At 36.1% G+C, this 20097-nt stretch overlaps 1 protein-coding gene across 3 annotated transcripts in view; it reads right to left on the bottom strand.

Moving 5' to 3' along the window:
• Positions 1-16358, bottom strand: part of LOC128857414 (allatostatin-A receptor-like) — a 123850-nt gene extending 107492 nt beyond the window's left edge. For all 3 annotated transcript variants that reach the window (XR_008453938.1, XM_054093173.1, XM_054093172.1), the window contains exon 1: positions 16016-16358. The gene's annotated coding sequence lies outside the window, so the exon portion shown is untranslated. The remainder of the gene's footprint in view (positions 1-16015) is intronic.
• Positions 16359-20097: the final 3739 nt, after the last annotated feature.

Below are 20097 nucleotides of genomic sequence, written 5' to 3' on the forward strand. Positions count from 1 at the left end.
TCTGGGCTCAATCGCATCAATTGAAGTCGATTCCGATCCCCAGTGATGGTTTCGCTTGGTTTTAACAGTTTATAATAAATAAAACCAACTTGGTCCCACCAAATATATAGGATAACCTGCGCAGCGTGAATATTCGGTCGAGGTGACGACGTAGAAGTATGACCGGGCAGTCCCCATGACTTTCTTTTCTTGGGATTGCTGTAATGAATCCATTTTTCATCACCCCTCACGATGCGATGAAGAAAATCCTACCTTTTTTGCCGCTGGAGCAGTCGTTCACAGGCTCGAAAACGGCGTTCAACATCCCTTGATTTTAACTCATAAGGGACCCAAGTCCCCAGTTTCTGAATCATTCCCAAAGCATGTAATCGCTTGGAAATGGATTGGCGGGTAACTCCTAACACTGAAGCAATATACCAAAATACCAATTCAGCGACTTCGAAGATTTTTGGCCTTCCTTCACGCGAACGGTCGTCAACATTAAAATCACCGTCTTTGAAGCGACGGAACCAATCTCGGCAGTCAGCACTTACAGCATCTCCATAAACTTTTTGCGCTTCAGCTGCCGTTTCTTTCGAATGAAAGAGGAAAATCAACACTTCCCGCAAATGACGATTATTCGGCACAAAGTCAGCAACGTTTAGACAGCGTACAATTCTATTAGGTAAATCGACGCTCTGTGAAAAGTGTTCATTCCTTGCTCAGGCGAACTTATGGTGTTCAGCGATGAGGCCCATTTTTGGTTTAATGGCCACATCAGTAAGCAAAATTGCTATATTTGAACAGAAGATCAACCCGAAGCCATTCAAAAACATTCATTACATCCATTGAAAACAACAGCTTGGTGAGGCCAATGGGCTAGAGGAATCATCGGCCCATATTCCTTCAAAGACGAGGCTAGCTCCAATGTAAAAGTGAATGGCCAACGCTATCACGCCATGATAAATGACTTTTTGATGCCGGTAAGCACTCCAACCAAGCAAGATCTGTTCTAACCCTAGACAAAAAAGGCCTCAGACTATTCTATGGTGCACCTACAGGTCACTTTGCCTGCAATAAACATTTCAATTCAATAGGAATATCTAGCACTCGTTTATGCTAGTTCTGCTGTGATGAAGAGGAGTCCATGGAACACTTAATCACCAACTGTGAAGCATTAGGTCACAGGAGACACAGAGTCCTGAGCTCGTGCCTACTAGACGATGCATCCTTGCAAATGTGCCCTTCTAAGGAGCTGGTTCGATTCGTCGCAATACTAAGCAATTAGCATTAAGGAGAGGCTTAGAGTAGATCAAACTGTTCGCTGTGCATAAAGGCCTTAGCCTAACACGTACAAATATTGCCATTACCATTGATGCTGAAAATTGAAGCCAGTGATCTCCACAATATTTCGTTCCAATAAGACAAATTTGGATTTACTGTGTCGTTGTTGTTGTTGTAGCAGCATAAACACTCCCCATAATTACATAAGGGGAACGCTGCTGGATTGACAGTCCTTGGCCGGACATCAATCCGGGTTGTGCGGTAACGTAGAACCGACTGTCGTGAAAACGATTTACTGTGTCGTCGTTTTGGTAAGCAATTTGTCTCCTGTCCGGTACCAGTGAATTTGCCATGAGGATTGTGTGATAGCACACTTTTGAACTTTTATTTGCGGGGGCATGTATTGTCTAAATGCTTTGTGGATAAACCAGCTTCGACTGAGGCATTAGAGAGCCAACATTACTAAAGTTATTCACGAGATATTGAACGAAGTTCTCCAGCGAGCCATTCTGAATTGGTGTCTATGGATGGCCGAATTAGGGGGCAGTTGCGGCCAATATTTGAAAAAGATTATCTTTAAAAAATAAATGTCATGAAAGATTCTACACTAAAATAAAAAATATTCACAATCAATTTGAATTTTCGGTACCGAAAATCTGATACCGTTAAATTGATCACCCTCTACAAGAGGTGCTTACTTATTTATGATCCATTTAATATTTGTTTGTTTTGGAGTCGCTCAAATTTCATGATGTCTAGTCTGGTTATTTTGTTGAAGAAGTATTTCTATTTGGCCAGTGTTTTTTCGGGTAGTTAATATCTCTTATAATTTTGTGTGACAAGCCACAGAAAATAAGTTTCCAATTGTTCAAAATTTTGAGTTTATTGCAAGGTTTTAGATTAGTTATTTTGTTATATTGAATTGCAAAAGTGGGCGAATGTATTTTACTCAGCATAATGGCGAGCAGTAATTTTCGCCTCTCTCAAGCATTTTAAGTTTTCAGATGACTTGTAAATTCAGTATTTAGTGCCACCCAAATAATCAAACGTTTTTATTCGCTTCCAATTTTTTTGTGCTGCCACGATAATTCCATTATCGCATGTTAAATTCCCTTGTAACACATTTGTGATAACATCATTTAATTTTTTCTCTGTTTAATTTCGGTTTATTTTTCGCTTAACTGTGTTTGACAGCCAGTCGGATTTTTTAATTTTTTTTTTTTTTTTTTAAATAAATAAAGCATCAAACTACGCCTGAATAATCAATTACACGAAGCATTTTAAATTTCTTCAATATTAAATTTCAGACATAGAAATGCAAAACTCACTTAGCTTTAAAATTTATGAATATTTTATTGCAATTGTAGATAACCGTTTATAACCCATGCATTTTCTATATTATAATTATAATACTTCTTCAATTTGTTTATTTCGCAACTAGAATTTTCACTTCATCTAAGCTTTTTTTATAAACACCACTGCATTTTTTTCGCCAGCCCATCCCTGTATTAATATTGTCCTTCTCGCGGTTTATTGCACTTCGCCTTATCAGCATTTCAACTTCTTAACATATTTCGCTTAACATTTATTCTTCACCAAATTTTTTTTTTATATTTTCAGCCTTTCATTCTTCTAACACTTTGTGTTTACATTTTATGTTTTACTCGTTCGCTTACACTTTAATGTTGCGTATACGCCCCGTGGCCACAATGTTGACAATTTGCTGTTTTGCTTGAATGATGGCCGCTAGCAAATACAAAAACCCGTAAACCAGCAGTATAAGGGGTAGGTAGCTGAGTAAAAGCAAAAGGCAAATGAAGAAACTCTTCAACTATAATAAAACTGAAAGTAAAAAACTAAATTCTGTCTTTCAACCAATTTGTCAACCTTAAGAGCAGGCTATGTAAACAAAATATTCGTCGTAGCTGAATTTGGGGTTGCGCTTAGCTTACTATTTGATGTTCGCTGTCAACATGAAACATCAAATAATAGAAAAAGTTTTTCTAAATGGCGTTGCTACTCAGTAGACGATGGTTAATCTCCGTGTGCATAGGTGTCGTAAAACAGCTTCTCATAAAAAACTTTCTGTCATTCAGAGGCGGCATGAAACTTTAGGTCCGTTCATTTGTTGGTCACCATCAAGCACACACCACAAATGTAAATATGTGAGAGTTTATTACCGTTTCCGCAATGCAATACGGAAGATGCTTTAGAGAGAAGAAGTTTATGGCAGGAGAAGTTTATGCGTTGAAAAATTATTTGCATAAAGAAAAACAATTGATCTGTGGGCAAAAACTGGAATTGCTTTTGAAGTAGAACAAGAGAAATGTACTCCTTATATTACGTACATGCAAAGGTTTGCCGCAGATTGATTGATATAATTAATTTGTCCATTCGCCCTGTCAGATTAAGGGTGAGATTAGCAATCAGCTGTCACTCAGTTTATATTCCATAAATCAAGTTCTACTTCATTTTTGTAACACTACACTCATTTTTGCTCCCCTTTGAAAGATATACAAAAAAAAATTAATTAATTTTTGTACAATATTGGATGAAATATATGTTTATATACCTATTCTCCTTGCCAGCGTTTATTTTCATTTATTTTTTTCTTTTGACGTCTTCCATCTACTTCGCAAAATAATCGACAATATAAAGATGCACAGTAATAGTAATCGATCCAGCCCATAAATATTTTTTTGTTCTTAAGGGGGTATTCTGGTCTAGAAATTTGAAAAAAATCGATTTTTTTTTTTTGCATATTTTCAAAGTTAAACCTTCAACAATATGGCCTTCAAGGGATTTTTCAAAATGCAAATTATTTTCGGAGATACAGCGGATTTTGTGACATGGCGTCTGAGCCGGCCGAGTGGAGCGAATCGCACAATGGACGGCAGATGTTACCAGACGACTTGAGGACTCGTTCTTTCCACAAAATCTTTTCTATCCCACACAACCTTTATTTATTCTATACATACCTTCTGCTCAAATATGAACGAGACGTTATCAATAAAACGGTCCGCGGATGACATATGGCAAAAATAAATTTTTTGTTTTTTGGTAGGACTGTTATAAGCTTACATGGCAAATTTCAGCGTGATATGTCACATGCTACTGTTACTGTGCTACTGTAAACAAGTCAAGCTCGAGTGTGTTCTTCGAATTCTCTTTTATGACTTCAATTGTCTCAAACTGTTTTCCACGGAGCGGCAACTTGAGCTTGGGAAACAGGAAAAAGTCACATGGAGCCATATCAGGCGAATACGGTGCTTGTGGAACGATATTAACATTATTTTTGTTTAAATAATCGCGAAGAAGACGTGATGTGTGAGCTGGTGCATTATCGTGATGCAAGAACCATGACTTGTTGTCCCACAATTCCTTCCTTTTAAGACGAATGTTCTCGCGCAAACGCTTTAAAACGTCTAAATATATTAATATTCAGCGTTAACCGATTTTGCGATTTGTGCGATTTTCAAGCACAATTTCCTTTACTTTTCCTATGTTTTCGTCGTTTACTGATGTTGCTTGACGACGTTCATGAGGCAAGTTTTCAACCGATGTGCGGCCCTCTTTGAACGATTTGTACCACTGGAAAACACGTGCACGCGATAGAGTAGAGTCCCCATAGGTTGTCTGCAACATTTTTAAGGCGTCTGAAGCCGAAATTTTGTTGGAATAACAAAATTTCAAACAAATTCTTTGATCAACTTGAATTTCCATCGTTAAATTCGAAGAACACACTCGAGCTTGACTTGTTTACAGTAGCACAGTAACAGTAGCATGTGACATATCACGCTGAAATTTGCCATGTAAGCTTATAACAGTCCTACCAAAAAACAAAAAATTTATTTTTGCCATATGTCATCCGCGGACCGTTTTATTGATAACGTCTCGTTCATATTTGAGCAGAAGGAATACATATATATACTTTATACTTTTATAATATATACCTGGAAATATATCGCCGATTAATCCAGAGTGAGTAGTAAATAAAAGCTAACACTCTACAAGGCGCTCATCATGCCCGTCCTAACGTATGGCGCAGAAGCGTGGACGATGACAACATCCGATGAAGCGACGCTTGGAGTGTTTGGGAGAAAGATCCTGCGGAAGATTTTTGGACCTTTGCTCATTGGCAATGGCGAATATCGCAGGCGATGGAACGATGAGCTGTATGAGCTTTACGACGACATAGACATAGCGCAGCGAATAAAGATTCAGCGGCTACGATGGCTGGGTCATGTCGTCCGAATGGATACAAACGCACTGGCTTTGAAAGTATTCGATGCGGTACCAGCTGGTGGTAGTAGAGGAAGAGGAAGGTCTCCTCTGCGTTGGAAAGAACAGGTGGAGAAGGACTTGGCTTCACTTGGTGTGTCCAATTGGCGCCGGTTAGCACGAGAAAGAAACGACTGCCCCGCTTTGTTAAACTCGGCCAAAATCACGTAAGCGGTTATCGCGCCAATTAAGAAGAAGAAGAAGAATTTTTTTATTATAATGGGTTTTTCAATAAGGGCGGGTAGATGTAGAAATGGAATAAAATGGCGTTTGCTGTGTGGCACGTAGCGCCGTCCTGCTGGAACCACATATCGTCTAGGTCCATATGGTTCAATATGGGCCATAAGAAATTGGAAGAGCCAACACGTCTACCGAAAAATGGGGGCAATGCGCGCAACGTTTGCATTAATGAACACTCATTTTGATAATAAAGTTTTATCATTTGAACGTGCTGTTCCATCGTGTAACTTGCCATGATGATTTAGCATAAACAACTGAATAATAAACAACAGATTTGACAGATGTCACCAAAACAAAATGGCAACCACAGGGCGCCAAAATCGACCCGCGCCAATTGAAAACCCCTTTACATCTGTCTATCGTGCCTGCCTCGGATTTTGAAAAATTTAAGTTTGAAGTATTTTTAAAAAATTTGAAAAGGTAAAAAAAAGGGGGCAAAAAAATTTTTTCTTTCAAGTTGACGCCATTTTGTGCATTATTTTTTTTTTGATTTGGCGTCATCCGATAGCGACATCCTAACTAATGAAGCATTTTCTTAATTTGTTTGTTTTAGATCACTAAAAGGGTTGGAATCATGTCAACCATGGAGCTATTTTATTTTATGCTATGATACAGTATATAATCTTATGCTTTATTATGTCAGCTTAGCTTATCTGATCTGACTTTTTCATTTAAAATTTATTATTTACGTTATGTTATGTTATGTTATGTTATGTTATGTTATGTTATGTTATGTTATGTTATGTTATGTTATGTTATGTTATGTTATGTTATGTTATGTTATGTTATGTTATGTTATGTTATGTTATGTTATGTTATGTTATGTTATGTTATGTTATGTTATGTTATGTTATGTTATGTTATGTTATGTTATGTTATGTTATGTTATGTTATGTTATGTTATGTTATGTTACGTTATGTTAATGTAATTTAAGATAGGTTAAGTGCCTGACAGCTGTGCCTTAAGTCAATAATCTGAATATAAATAGTATTAAATGTTTTCCGACATTTCATAATGAATTAACTTACGCTGCTAATTTTTAGCTCAATTACTACGTAAACAAGCAAGATTGCTGAATTTAGAAAGCCAAAATTAACTCAAAAGTCATTATTGAGAAGCCTATAATTGTTCGAGTGTTTGACCCAACTTCTCCTTTAATTTGCGGTGTGCACTTTGATGTTGTTCTACAAATGGAGGGCAATAAAGTTTTACTTATGAAATTAACTTAGAAGTTTGTCAACGTCTGCCGAGAGGCGACGGCTATTAAATGGTAGTTGCGCTCAAATCCACCCATCTACGACAGCCGCCAACTTCCATGCAACCTTCTTAGCTATTTCAGCTGACTGCCAACAGCTTTTGTAACACTTTGTTACACCAAAAATACGAAGATGGAGTATAAAATACAAAGTATGTGTAAATCCAAAGCCAAGCGCGCTGCAGTGTCACTTTAAGATACGAAGCTGTACCACTTGAGGCAATAAAACTTGTATTAGCCACCTTTCTCATGCCACTTAAACAGATAAGTATGCGGAGGTGACTGTTGCTTGAGCTAGAGCCATTTATGCTACTCCACCCAACTACTTATCGCAGGAAAATGCTATTAGAAAAAATTTTAGAGTGCGGTAACAGCGTGTCAGATTGGATTTATTGCAAAACACACAAGCACGCGTACATATGTACAGTCAAGCACGTGTGTGTGTGCCTATTTACAACTAAAAATATATGGATCAATAGAAAAGTGTGCCGCCACACCCATGTAAGTACTTACACGTAAGTGCATTGTTTCGAAGTGGCAACACATTTTTTGAACTCATGGGAACCAAGTCAGCACCACTGTCTTGCCTGCCACGCAAAGCAAAAACTAAATACATAGGAATTGGTGTGTACGTGTGTCAGCTTCTATGAATACACCCACACTTTTCCTTTTAATCTGCTACTCCTGCCACCACGCAATTCCCTCTTGGCTCAAAAGTGAATGTAGACAAACAATTTGCTTTGCCGTTTTTTATTCTTTATTGTCTTATTCTCATCGCATGTTCCCGTTGTTGTTGCTTTTGATGCTTTTGTTGCGTTGAGTATTAAAAGGTAATAATATGTAAATGAGGGAATACTTCAAGGTCGCATTGCCCGGCAAAGCTAACTTTGCCAAAGTTTTATTTTTCATTTTATGTTTCTGATTATTCGAAGGGATGCCGGTCTTTATTTTTTATACCCGTGCGCAATTGTGCACTAGGGTGTGACTAGTATAACTTTGTGCGGTTGCTTGTGGCAGACTAATGGAGTGACGATGGATTTGAAGATATGCGTATTTTTATTTATTTAATATATGGAAAATAACAATAAATTATTATTTTACAATAAAAGGAGCACTAGCTGCCAGGACTTATGGCTCAAAACATATATGCATATACGGGTATGTATACCAATTTATTCATAATGACGAGAGGTGATGATTAATTTTTCTCTACAACCAACCGTCCGCAAGATAGCTGAAGCAAAATGTGAAATATCTCAAAAGAACTTAGTGCACGCCCGGCCTAACTTGGATTAGTATTGAAAATAGGCGAATTCGGGCAATGTTCAGTTCCATCTTTTATACAAAATAAGCAAATATTTCAGTAAATATAGTAAATATGGAAGAGGCTTTGCTTAAATTTTTTAAAGAGGATGTATGAAAAATGATATGAGAGAAATGATATGAGGGAAATGCGATAGTTTAAATTTTTATTTTATTTTTTCAAAATCGATAGAACCACGAGCTTTTATAATTATTAAGGATCCTCTGCTGGCTATCGGAGCGTAGATTATTGCTCATTGAAATGACTTTTTCATAAATTGCAAGCAGCAGCTAATATTCCCATACACTGACTGACCGCCTCTACGCTGATGTAAAAGGCAGTCGCAGACAAAGGTAAGCGAAGTCTTCAACTGCTGTACACCCATACCACTAAGCTAGACACAAATATCTCCTGGAGCTGAGCTAAACAAGGAATAAATTGAATACGATCCACTAGATGGAACTCCATGCCATCGGAACTGCTTAGAAATATTCTCCCAAAAGTCATATGCCTGAACGATTCGATCAGTATTTTTGTCTTCTTGTCTCATAAAACCAAAAATATAACCCCACTAATGCAGAGATATTCGTTTGACGGAAAAAATCCCGTAATTACGCAAACAAGGGCTCTTATATTATACTTGTGCGAATAAAGCAGAGCCATCAGGCTGTGATGCCATTGCGAGAACAAAGAATAAACATCTAGACCTGATACAGCCAGAGCAAAGGCAAATACACACAGCCCAATCCAGCTCCATACTAGGTTTACTCAGGCAACTGGGCTTGGATGATGTGAGTAGAAGAATGTCGAGTAGATAGTGCAAAAGGTAGTTAGGTCGAAGTGCGATACTCCTTTAAATCTATTTTTTTTTTCTAGAACTGGGGCATTAAGAAGCTTTCTAGACTCCGTCAGTCTCAAAGCATGGCTCAAGGCAGTGTAATGTATGAAGGCTAAGTGAATTTATCCACCTAAATTGTTGTCCACTAAAAGTGCAAACTCATAGCGGTGCTCACCGGTCACTTGGCGACCGGAACTTATGCTGAAAAGCTTGTACTTCCATTCAGCTCCAATTGCAGAAGCTGTGGGGTGCCTGCAGAAAAAGAGACTGTTGAAAACTTTCTTTGTAAATGGCCGGGTTTGGCGGCTAGACACTTATCGTTCCTTAGTGTGCCTTTTTGGGATAGCCTGAGGCAGTTCTCCAGCCTAGATCCCTTTGCTATCCTTTACATAAACAACTCCGGATGGCTGTGGATCATTTCTCTTCCTTTAAGTTTAGTAATTTTTCGCATTTAGTGGTCGACATTATGGTATTAAAACTGCCTCTAGTGCTCTTTGCAGCTTAGCTCTGGAAATCTTGCTATCTAGCCTACCTATCATACATATACAGGATCCAGGATACATATCAATGATCCAAAACAGAACACATGTGGTCAGAATGCGGCTTCTTTTTATTACAGTAAAATACTGAATATACCAGCCCAAAGCCCGGATATTAATTTAATAGAAAAATTGTGGGCATATTTAAAGTAAAATTGCAAAAAAATTCTCAAAAGTTCGAGCAGAGCTCAAAAACGTTATTTACGAGGTATGGCACATGATATACTACGACTATGATGCTCAAAAATTGATTTATTCTATGAGAAGCAGACTACAGGGAGTTATACCTGTAGTATATTCTAGACTAGTATACCACCACCATCGACCAGATATTCACAATATGGCAAGTCCTGGAAAATACTCATGAAAGGAAAATCGGCACTCACCATCTTTTTGTCGATCTCAAAGCTGCATTCGACAGTACGAAAAGGAGTTACCTGTATGTCGCGATGTCTGAATTTGGTATCCCGGCAAAACTAATATGGCTATGCAAAATGATGACCTCTCCGAGTCGTTTGATACCAAACGGGTTTTCAGGCAGGGTGACTAACTGTCGTGTGACTGCTTTAATCTGATGCTGGAAAAGATTGTGCGAGCTGCAGTACTTAATCGCTCGGGCACAATTTTTTGTAAGAGCATACAATTGTTGCCGTATGCGGATGATATTGGTATCAAAGCGAATGGGTCTGGTGGTGAACGAGGACAAAACTAAGTACCTGTCATCACACAAACAGTCGCACAGGCGCACTCGCGTATTGGTTAGATTTCAAGGTTGCAAGAGACTTCATTTGTTTAGGAACCAGGATTACCACAATAGTGGCAGCCTTGAAATCTAACGTAGAATCTCTCTTACAAACAAGTGCTACTTTAGACTAAGTAGGCAATTGAGTAGTTGAGTCCTCTCTCTCGACGAACATGCCCGCCCTTACATATGAAGCGGAATCTTTGACGATGAGAAGAAAGATTCTGTGGAAGATTTTCGGATCTTTGCACGTTAGCAATAGCGAGTATCGCAGGTGATGGAACAATGAGACGTATGAGCCTTATGTCAACATAGACATAGCGCAGCGAATAAAGATCCAGCAGCCATGTTGGCTGGTTCCTCTCATCCAAATGTATACAAACGCTCCGACTCTGAAAGTGTTCGGTGCGGTACCAGCTGGTGGTAGCAGAGGAAGAGGAAGGCCTCCTCTGCGTTGGCAAGATCAGGTGGAGAAGGACTTGGCTTCACTTGGTGTGTCCAATTGGCGCCGGTTAGCACGAGAAAGAAACGACTGGCGCGCTTGGTTAAACTAGGCCAAAATAGCGTAAGCGACTATCACGCCAATCAAGAAGAAGAAGCAGAAGTATACAATCACATTGCCTTGTTATTCTTTCCACTAGTTTAATTATACTTATAATCTCTGTTCTATCTTTATATCCTTATCTGTATCCTTGCATGTCATGGAATTTCTTTTAAAACGTACGCCGGGTATACAAAGTTTGATTCTACTGGCACTTTAACTTCAGTTCCTGTTTTGTTGCCTTTATTTTGTCTTGCTGTTTTCATTGTACTTCACATTGTGCTTTACATATGTTCTCGTTGTAGATCTACATCTGTATGTTTACGTTACCCACATCAGCTTGTAGTATGGATATTTTGACAGTGTCTCACACTGTTGCATTGCTGTTTTTGCCTCGTGACCAACTGTTTTGATTACCCTCTGGGCTTTGGCTGGATGATGGATGATGCGGTTATGGTTGCGGTATGCTTCCAACTGCATCAACAAGCATAATGGAATAAAAAGTTTCACCAAAATTGAGTACCATACGTGTATCTATTTACATAAATGTGTGCGTGTGTTATTTGCAAATGCTAAGAATTTAATTTAATGCTGATAGAAAACCATGAAACGAACTTTTTAAATTGCAAACGTGTGAATCCACTACAAACTGCGCTGGTCAACACAATTTTACCTCAAAAATTAAAGCTGGTATTTCTTAAAAGGACCTAACATTGTTTCCTCGATTTGAGATAAAATATTATAGTTGGCTCAAAATTTCAACAAATACAGCTTTTTCTTATTGCCAAGTGATTTTTGTTTTTTAACATTGAAGTAAAAGGCTTAACCGGCCTTTAGACGCAGCTGATCATTTGATACAAGCGACGATTTTTTTGCTGTAGCTTTAATTTCTCTTTGGCATTTAATTATTGTTTTTAATATACAATATTTCGAATTGAGTCGCGTTTTATTTAGTTTATAAACTAGAAATTTTATTTATAAATATTAGAATTAATTCATTTTTGAAGTGGAACTTCTTAGGGGCCGATGGACGAGCGAGAATGGAGAGTAAAATTTCAAGGCCATGCAACGTATTGGGCATTTTCGTTCCGCGAGAGAGCAAAAAGATATTACGTAGAGGAAAAGGAGAGAGAGAGAGCTATACCTTATATATATCTTATATACACTTTAGGCTATTTTTTCTGAGTTTTCCTTGTGGTAGCCAATTTCTAGTGAGAAATAACATTCTCTAGTTTTTGGCGTTTGTTTGTTGGGAGCAAACCTGTAGGAAATATATTTTTGGCACCTACTTTTTGGCGTTATATTTCCTTGGTGCCTACTGTCTGGGGCGTTTTTTAGTCTCAATTTTTTTGTCCTTTTTTTGGTGCCTACTTTTTGGCGCTTATTTCCGTTTCCTGGCTAGTGCTTGTGCGTACTATAAAGTGCTATCCATTTCGGTGTCGGATTTATTGGTATTGCCGTTGCTGCGGTCCTGGAATCGCTACGTTTGTGCGGGTGATAAACGCTCGGAGTAGTGCGCGTTGTTGCCACGGTTTGTGTCCGGCGTTTACCTATACCGGTCGACCCTTCTCCGTTTTTTGTAAATTTTGTCTATTTGTATTCTCTACAAATGTTGTGAATTTATTTAGGTATATATTTTTTCTCTCTCATTCTCCCTCGGGTCTCTCCCTCTTTCTTTGTCTGCCTTGAAAGTTGCACTTCTGTTATGTGTACTACGCTACACGCACTTTTTTTTAATATAGCTTTATCATTATTGATAACAATTTGCGACACCAGGCACTACACACCAAAGACACTACGCTTAACGGAAGGTCATATTTAAGCACTTTGTCGCATTTTTTGTAGTGATTGAAAAATTCCTATTCTCTGATGAGATATCAAAGCCTAGACTCAAATCTCTATAAAAGTAATCAGCATTCGCTTTTGAGGCAAAAAACTGCTGGATTTTTTACCAATCTTTCTAATGAGCGATTTCATGTCAAGTCATCCAAGTATTTTGCAAGTGGTCTTAAATTTTTCTGAAAATTGGTTTATTTTAGTGAAATTAAAAGAGCACTGGAAAAATTTAATAATAAATAATTATTATTAATATTAATATAAATCATTCATTCAATGTTGAAACTTTTGCTATTAGTTTTTAAAGTCAAATATCTTCGGTTCTTTTTAACATTTTATACAATATATTATAACCATTTTATATTTTTTAGCATAAAATATGCTTGTTGACAAAATGCTGGGGAAAAAATTTCCAAATTTTTGGAAAAAGAATTAAATATTTTTGTTAACGAAATCTTTTTAAAGCTTTGTAAAGAAAGTTTTTGAAAAAAAAACAAGATTTCAAAATTTTTACGAAAAAAATTTTAAAATATTAAAACTTAAAATAAAATAATTCTAATAAGACAAAACAATTTTCTGTGAAAAAAAAATTAAATTTTTTTGAATTTCTTTAAAGCTTTTTGGAAAAAAATTAAATTTGCTTGGAAATAAATTTCTAAAATTTTGACAAAAAATTAAATTTGTTGGGAAATAATTTTTTAAAATTTTGAGAAAAAATTAAATTTGTTGGGAAATAATTTTTTAAAATTTTGAGAAAAAATTAAATTTGTTTGGAAATAAATTTTTAAAATTTTGACAAAGAAATTAAATGCTTTTGTTAACAAAAAAGTGTTTGATTGCATTGAATTAGAGCATTAAATTTCTCTCTGTATTCTCTAATTACTACTTTTTTTCTCTAAATCCTTCTTTTCATTTCCTACTACCAAAGCCTTATCTTCTAATTTGTAGTTAAGTTACATATATTGGATTGATTTGTTAATGAACTGGTGTAAAAATTCAGATTAAGTAATTGTTAAAATCATTCTAGTTGTACGAGAAATTTTCTTTTTTATAATTCTTTAATTTAATTTAAATTAATTTCATTAACTTTTTCTGTTAAAGTTCATACGTTTATGGGGGGGAAAAAATTAAATTCAAAATCAACATCAAAAACAAAATTTCAAAATTTTTGAGAAAAAAATTAACAATTTTAAAATTAAAAAAAAAAAAATAAAAACTAAAAGATTAAATTTAAAAACAAAAAATTCTGTTAAATTAAATTTTCTTTTTTCTAATTTTTTTTAAATAACATTTTTTTTATAATTCTTAAATTTAATTTAAATTAATTTAATTAACTTTTAGTGTTAAAGTTCATACGTTTTTGGGGAAAAACCTTAAATTCAAATCCACATTAAAAACAAAATTTCAAAATTTTTTAGAAAAAAATTAACAATTTTAAAATTAAAAACAATAAAAACTAAAAGATTAAATTTAAAAACAAAAAAATCTTTTAAAAAATTAAATTTTCTTTTTTCTAATTTTTTTTTAAATCCAATTTTCCTTTTTATAATTTTATTAAAAATAAAATTTTCTTTTTTTTTAACTTTTTTAAAACTTTTTGGAAAAGAAATTTATACTTTTGAGATAAAAATTGTTAACAAACCTTTTCAAAAAATTTCGGGAAAAATTTAATTCTTAAATTTATTGTAATTGCATGCTTTTTTAAGTCCTTAAAGTTTTTGGGAAAAAAAATTAAATTTTTTAGTTAAAAAAAAATTTTTGTTTGCCATTTAACGAAACACCCACAGATTAAAGTTTTTGGAAAAAAACCTAAATTTTTTAGTTCAAAAACAAATTTTTTGTAATTTGACATGAAACCCACAGATAATTTTCTTAATTTTTAATTAATGGCTGAGATTATAAAAGTTTAATAGTGGGATTCCGCTAACTTTCCGAGTTATATTCAATCCACTCCAACTATATTAAAAAGCGACGAAGGTTGAAAATTCGAGCCATTAACTGTGTACTGATTGTGCACAGCCAGCAATCTCATGGAAGGTAGTCAGCATTAAATTGTCAGGGTAAGATAATATCGTAAAGCAATGTGTTGCAAGAGCCAACTTCTTTGCTTTCCGTGCGAGCTCTACCAACCACCCGCACAAAGGCTCTTGGGCTTCTAATGATGAAGGTTTGAGCACTCTGAAATGACTGACACTCTCCCCGCAAACCTCAGTGTGTTGCTACACAACTCCACGCTTTTCGTTTTCATAAAATGAATGAAAAAAGTCATAGACACAAAGTCTGCTCCTTTTTAATACTCTATCGGAGTAGGAGGTATATCCTTTATATATATATATATCTATATATATATATATATTTTTGTTTTTGTTTTCCCACCGGATCTGAATGGAATTAAGCCTGGTAATAAAAAAATAAATAAAAACAAAATTGCCACAAATTCTAAAATCGAAATCTCACATTTTTAAACAGCAACATCCATGCTTTAAGCCGATTTATTTATTATTTTTGCACATACCTATAAGTTGGTACTTCACTTAATAGCTGATATAATCCAATGGATCACGTTTTCATAAAGCGAAATGTTCAATAATAGCAATAAAACGTTGAGACGCTTACTTAATAATTCCCCTATGAAAGTTGGGGAAATTTGTGTTACTACATTTTATCGCCAATACATGAAGAACACTTTCACGCCTGCACACTTATGTGCATATACATACATATCTAAGCATATGTGTATGACTTCAAGTCATATAAAAATGTAGTAGCCGTAACTTTTCCCCTTTGTTGTTGTTTTATGGCGTTGGCTTTGGCCTACTAGCTGCTGTTTGCTTTTCATTACCCACACATTTTTATAGCATAGCGTTAGGCGCGCTACTTTATCAAGAACAGCATCCTGCTAGCACAATGCACAATGTCCGGTGAAAATAAATAACTTCGAGCCTTTTCTGCAAATTGTTAAAAACTGTTTCATTAGCCTTTGGTTAATAAAGCAATTTTGGGATCCAGACAAGGTCGCACACGACGAGAATTTTTTGTATGCGCATAGTGGATATGTATGTATGTTTGTACCAGTGCCAAGGCATTAATTTTCCAACCTTTTTTCCACATATTTTAGGCTACATATTTAACACTTTCTTTTTTTGCGCTTAAATCTTCCAAATTTGTTCACTTACCACTCATTTTGCATATTTTTTTTATTTATTTTTTTTTAAGGTAAAATTTTAAAGCAACACAAAGCTGCTGTTCGTCACTGATAAAATTATTTAATTCCATGTATTTCACTTATTTTTAACGGTTAATCACTTATTTTTTGTTTTGCTTTCTATTCATAGTTTTGCCCTTTTAATACTTTTCAACTTTGCCGTTCTTTTCTTCTAATTATTTTCCACAATTCACTTACGTCAATGCTAAAGTATAAAATTTCGTGAAACCGTGGGTGCTTAAAGTACACCGGTTACGACTTATGTGCATTGGCATTAAATCTTCTCCCGTTGCTCTGCCGACAATGAACCGCCACTTGCACCAAACGATACGAAACTGACGTGAATCGAAAGTGATTTTCGTTGCAGCTGTTGCCTCTATGCTTTTGGGACACTTTACATATGTTCCACAAAATCTACGCTTAATAAATTCCACATATTCTCATTCGTATGTAAGTACTCGCAAGTTGAGCGATTTGGATGGAAGCTATGTGAATTTTCTCAGTTGCTCAATTGCTCTTCCACTCAAGAGTCCTTTACAGCCACTCGTTAAATTTTCTACCACCCACTCAATAAATGTTAAGGTTGAGAAAGCAATATCCTGCTCATTTGTTTACTATCTTCTCTCAATCACCTACTCGCTTTTTCAACCTATATTTGAGCGTTACCCGTTGCGGGACCACCAAACAATGGTTAGCCAATGCCGTTTTTAGTAAATTTTGTTTATTTATTGTTTTTTTTTTATATTGTGCAAGGCCGTTAATGTTGTGGTTAAACGTGTACGTGTACGTACAAGAACTAAAAACAAATTCCGCCATTTGTAGCACTTAAAATGTAGTAATGTTAATCAGCAACAAAGAAAGAAAGAAAATTTATCAAATTAAATTTTTTATTAAATGTTTATAAGAAATAACAAACCCGCCTATTGGAAGGTTTTAATAGAAACAAGCTACACTTATTTTTATTGATTAGCACGATAACCGCTTAAGCGATTTTTGGCCGGGTTGAACAAAGCGCACCAGTCATTTATTACTTGTGCTAGCCGGTGCCAGTTGAAGCCAAGTCCTTCTCCAACTGATCTTTCCAACGCAGAGGAAGAGAAAGGTCTCCTCTGTAAAGCTCATACAGCTCATTGTTCCATCGCCTGCGTTACTCGCCGTCGCCAACGTGCCAAGGTCTGAAAATTTTCCGTACAATCTTTCATTAAAACACTACCTACCGAAAACCTAGCCAAACTTGGCACCAAATCAGGCGAAGGGTAGGTCCACTGAAACAGCTCTTCACAGAGTAGTGCTGCATATAAAGAAAGCGCTGCACTTTGGAGAATATACGAGGGGAGTCTTTCTTGACATATCTGTAGCCTTTAGCAAAGTATCTACAGAAGCTTTGATAGAGGAGCTGGATGCAACTGGTGTGGAACCTGCTATTCAAGACTGGATCGGCAGCCTATTAAACTGTCGGATAGTGATGTTCTAATGGGGGTCCAGTACAATATCGAAAAAGGCAAACAGAGGAACTCCACAGGAAGGAGTGCTCTCCCTTCTTCTAGTGATAAATCAGATTCTCATCAAACTGGGGAATAGCGAACCGAAACTGATGGCATATGCTGACTACTTGGCTATTAGCATCTCAGGTAGGTATTCATAAATGGTGAGGGAAATACTTACAAGGACGCTCAGAGAAATCTATTAGTGGACGGAATTTGTCGAACTGGAAATAACTCCAGATAAGACTTATATGTACGCTTTGGAATCCAAAGTTTTGGTAATGAAATTATTTTGTCTTACAAAATTTTTGTTTTGAAGTGAAACTTTTTAGGCGTCGATGGACGAGCGAGAATGGAGAGAGAAATTTCAAGGTCATGCAACGTTTTTGGCATTTTCGTTCCGCGAGAGAGAAAAAAGATATAACGCAGAAGAAAAGGGGAGAGAGAGCTTATACCTTATATATATATCTTAGATACACTCTAGGCTATTTTTCATTGTGGTTGCTAATTTCTAGTGAGAACTAACACTGCCTACTTTTTGGTGCTTGTTTGTTGGTGCAAACTTGTAGGAAATATATTTTTGGTGCCTACTTTTTGCCGTTATATTTCCTTGGTGCCTACTGTATGGGGCGTTTTTTGTCCCAATTTTTTTTGCGTTTTTTTTTTGGTGCCTACTTTTCGGCGCTTATTTCCGTTTCCTGACTAGTGCTTGTGCGTATTATAAAGTGCTATCCATTCCGACGTCGGATTTATTAGATTGCCTTCCGGTAATTTGTGCCGTTGCTGCGGTCCTGGAATCGCTGCATTTGTGCGGGTGATAAACGCTCGGAGTAGTACGCGTTGTTGCCACGGTTTGTGTCCGGGAAAAGTTTCCGGACGGTGTTATCTCTCGAAGAGGTAATCAAAATTGGTCACCGAGATCTTGTGATTTAACACCTTGCGACTTTTTTCTTTGGGGCCAATAGCCCAGGGTCGATACAAGACCTCAAAGATGGAATTCGTGAGGCTATCAAGGGCATAGGGCAGCAACTTTGCAATTCGAAAAATTATGGAATATTTCATGAAAAGGATATTGTCCTGTAAGCGTGGTCCTGGTGGTCATTTGCCTGATGCTACTTTCCGCTATTAACTGCATACATTCCTCTTAATAATGAAATAAAGATGCGATCATTATATTAAAAAATAGCATTTTTGTTTGAATATCGAAATAACACCTCCAGATCTCGGTGGCCAATTGTGATCACCTCTTCGAGAGATAACACGGTCCGGAAACTTTTCCCGTAAAAGGTTAATGGTTTCGTTGCTTGTGTGGCACGTAGTGCCGTCTTGTTGAAAATAAACATTGTCCAAATCAATACCATCCAATTACGACCATAAAAAATCGTTAATCATCTCTCGATAGCGCAATCCATTCATTCATAACACCTGTTATTGGAAAATCCTTTATAAGAAAAAATTGATCTGTACATTGTGCTCACATTATCACAAAAATCTTTAAGCCGCTCCGCATTGAATATCGAAAAGTATTTATATATCTTAAATATAACAGACTCTACATATATTGACATTACATCCACTGCACTAAAAATTGTATTGTGCAACCTCCGCCCTCAATGCTTTTCCTTGAAACTTCTTTTAATTTATAAAATATGTGATTTAGTCCCTACCTTGGTATTGGTATTATCAGCACCAAAAGCTACAAGGTTTTGTAATGGTATTTTGTGATGACTTAATGTGTCTACACATAATGGCGTTGGAAAATCTGCAGTTTCATTGGGTAAATTTCTGAGTTTTAATAATTTTACTTGTAAACCTTATTTTTTCGTGAAAAAGTGAGTAAGCAATGGAAACATTGTTTCGGCTTGGTGGTTGCTGGCGTCCGTTGAAATTCCGTTTTTATTAAAATGTCTACAAAGTTTGCTAATGAATGCGGAGCCAAAACCATTTTTGATTAAAGCTGTTGCTTGGTCCTGCAAACTGATTGCTTTGCTGCTATTTCCGTATCAAGATATATACATGAGCGCATATAGTTTTGTAGCGCAATCTATTGAGCTGAATTACTGAAGTTGATTAATAATCTTAAATGCATTTGTTAGCTCAGCGGCGGAGATCAACTGCCTCTTTGTTGTATCTGGTTTTACAACAAAAAAAAAAAACAGATTTCTTTTGAAGTAGAAGCCTCGCATAACCTTGATTTGTGCTTGGAATTGTCGATATGATCAAGAATATCTGAGCGTCCAGCGTGACGAATGGCAATAAAACAATCGCAAACTGTGCACAACGATTCATGTTCACTTCTTCCACGTTTCATAAAAGACCATTCTTCTGTGTATGAGAGAAGGAATTCGCATTTCCTTTTTGGCATTTACTAAAAGCGATTGAAAGTATTATAAACACATTAATTTTATAAATTTTGTGAGAAAATACTCAACTTGAAGAACTAAATACTTAGCGCAAACAAAAAGCGCTGTAGCTAATTAGGAAGAACACTTAATATCGATAATCGATATATGTGTACTGTGCAAGGTGCAACTATCTAGCGATATTAGAATTTCATAATTAAAGCCGA

Source organism: Anastrepha ludens, chromosome 3, assembly GCF_028408465.1.
Source record: "Anastrepha ludens isolate Willacy chromosome 3, idAnaLude1.1, whole genome shotgun sequence".
NCBI classification, from domain to species: domain Eukaryota; kingdom Metazoa; phylum Arthropoda; class Insecta; order Diptera; family Tephritidae; genus Anastrepha; species Anastrepha ludens.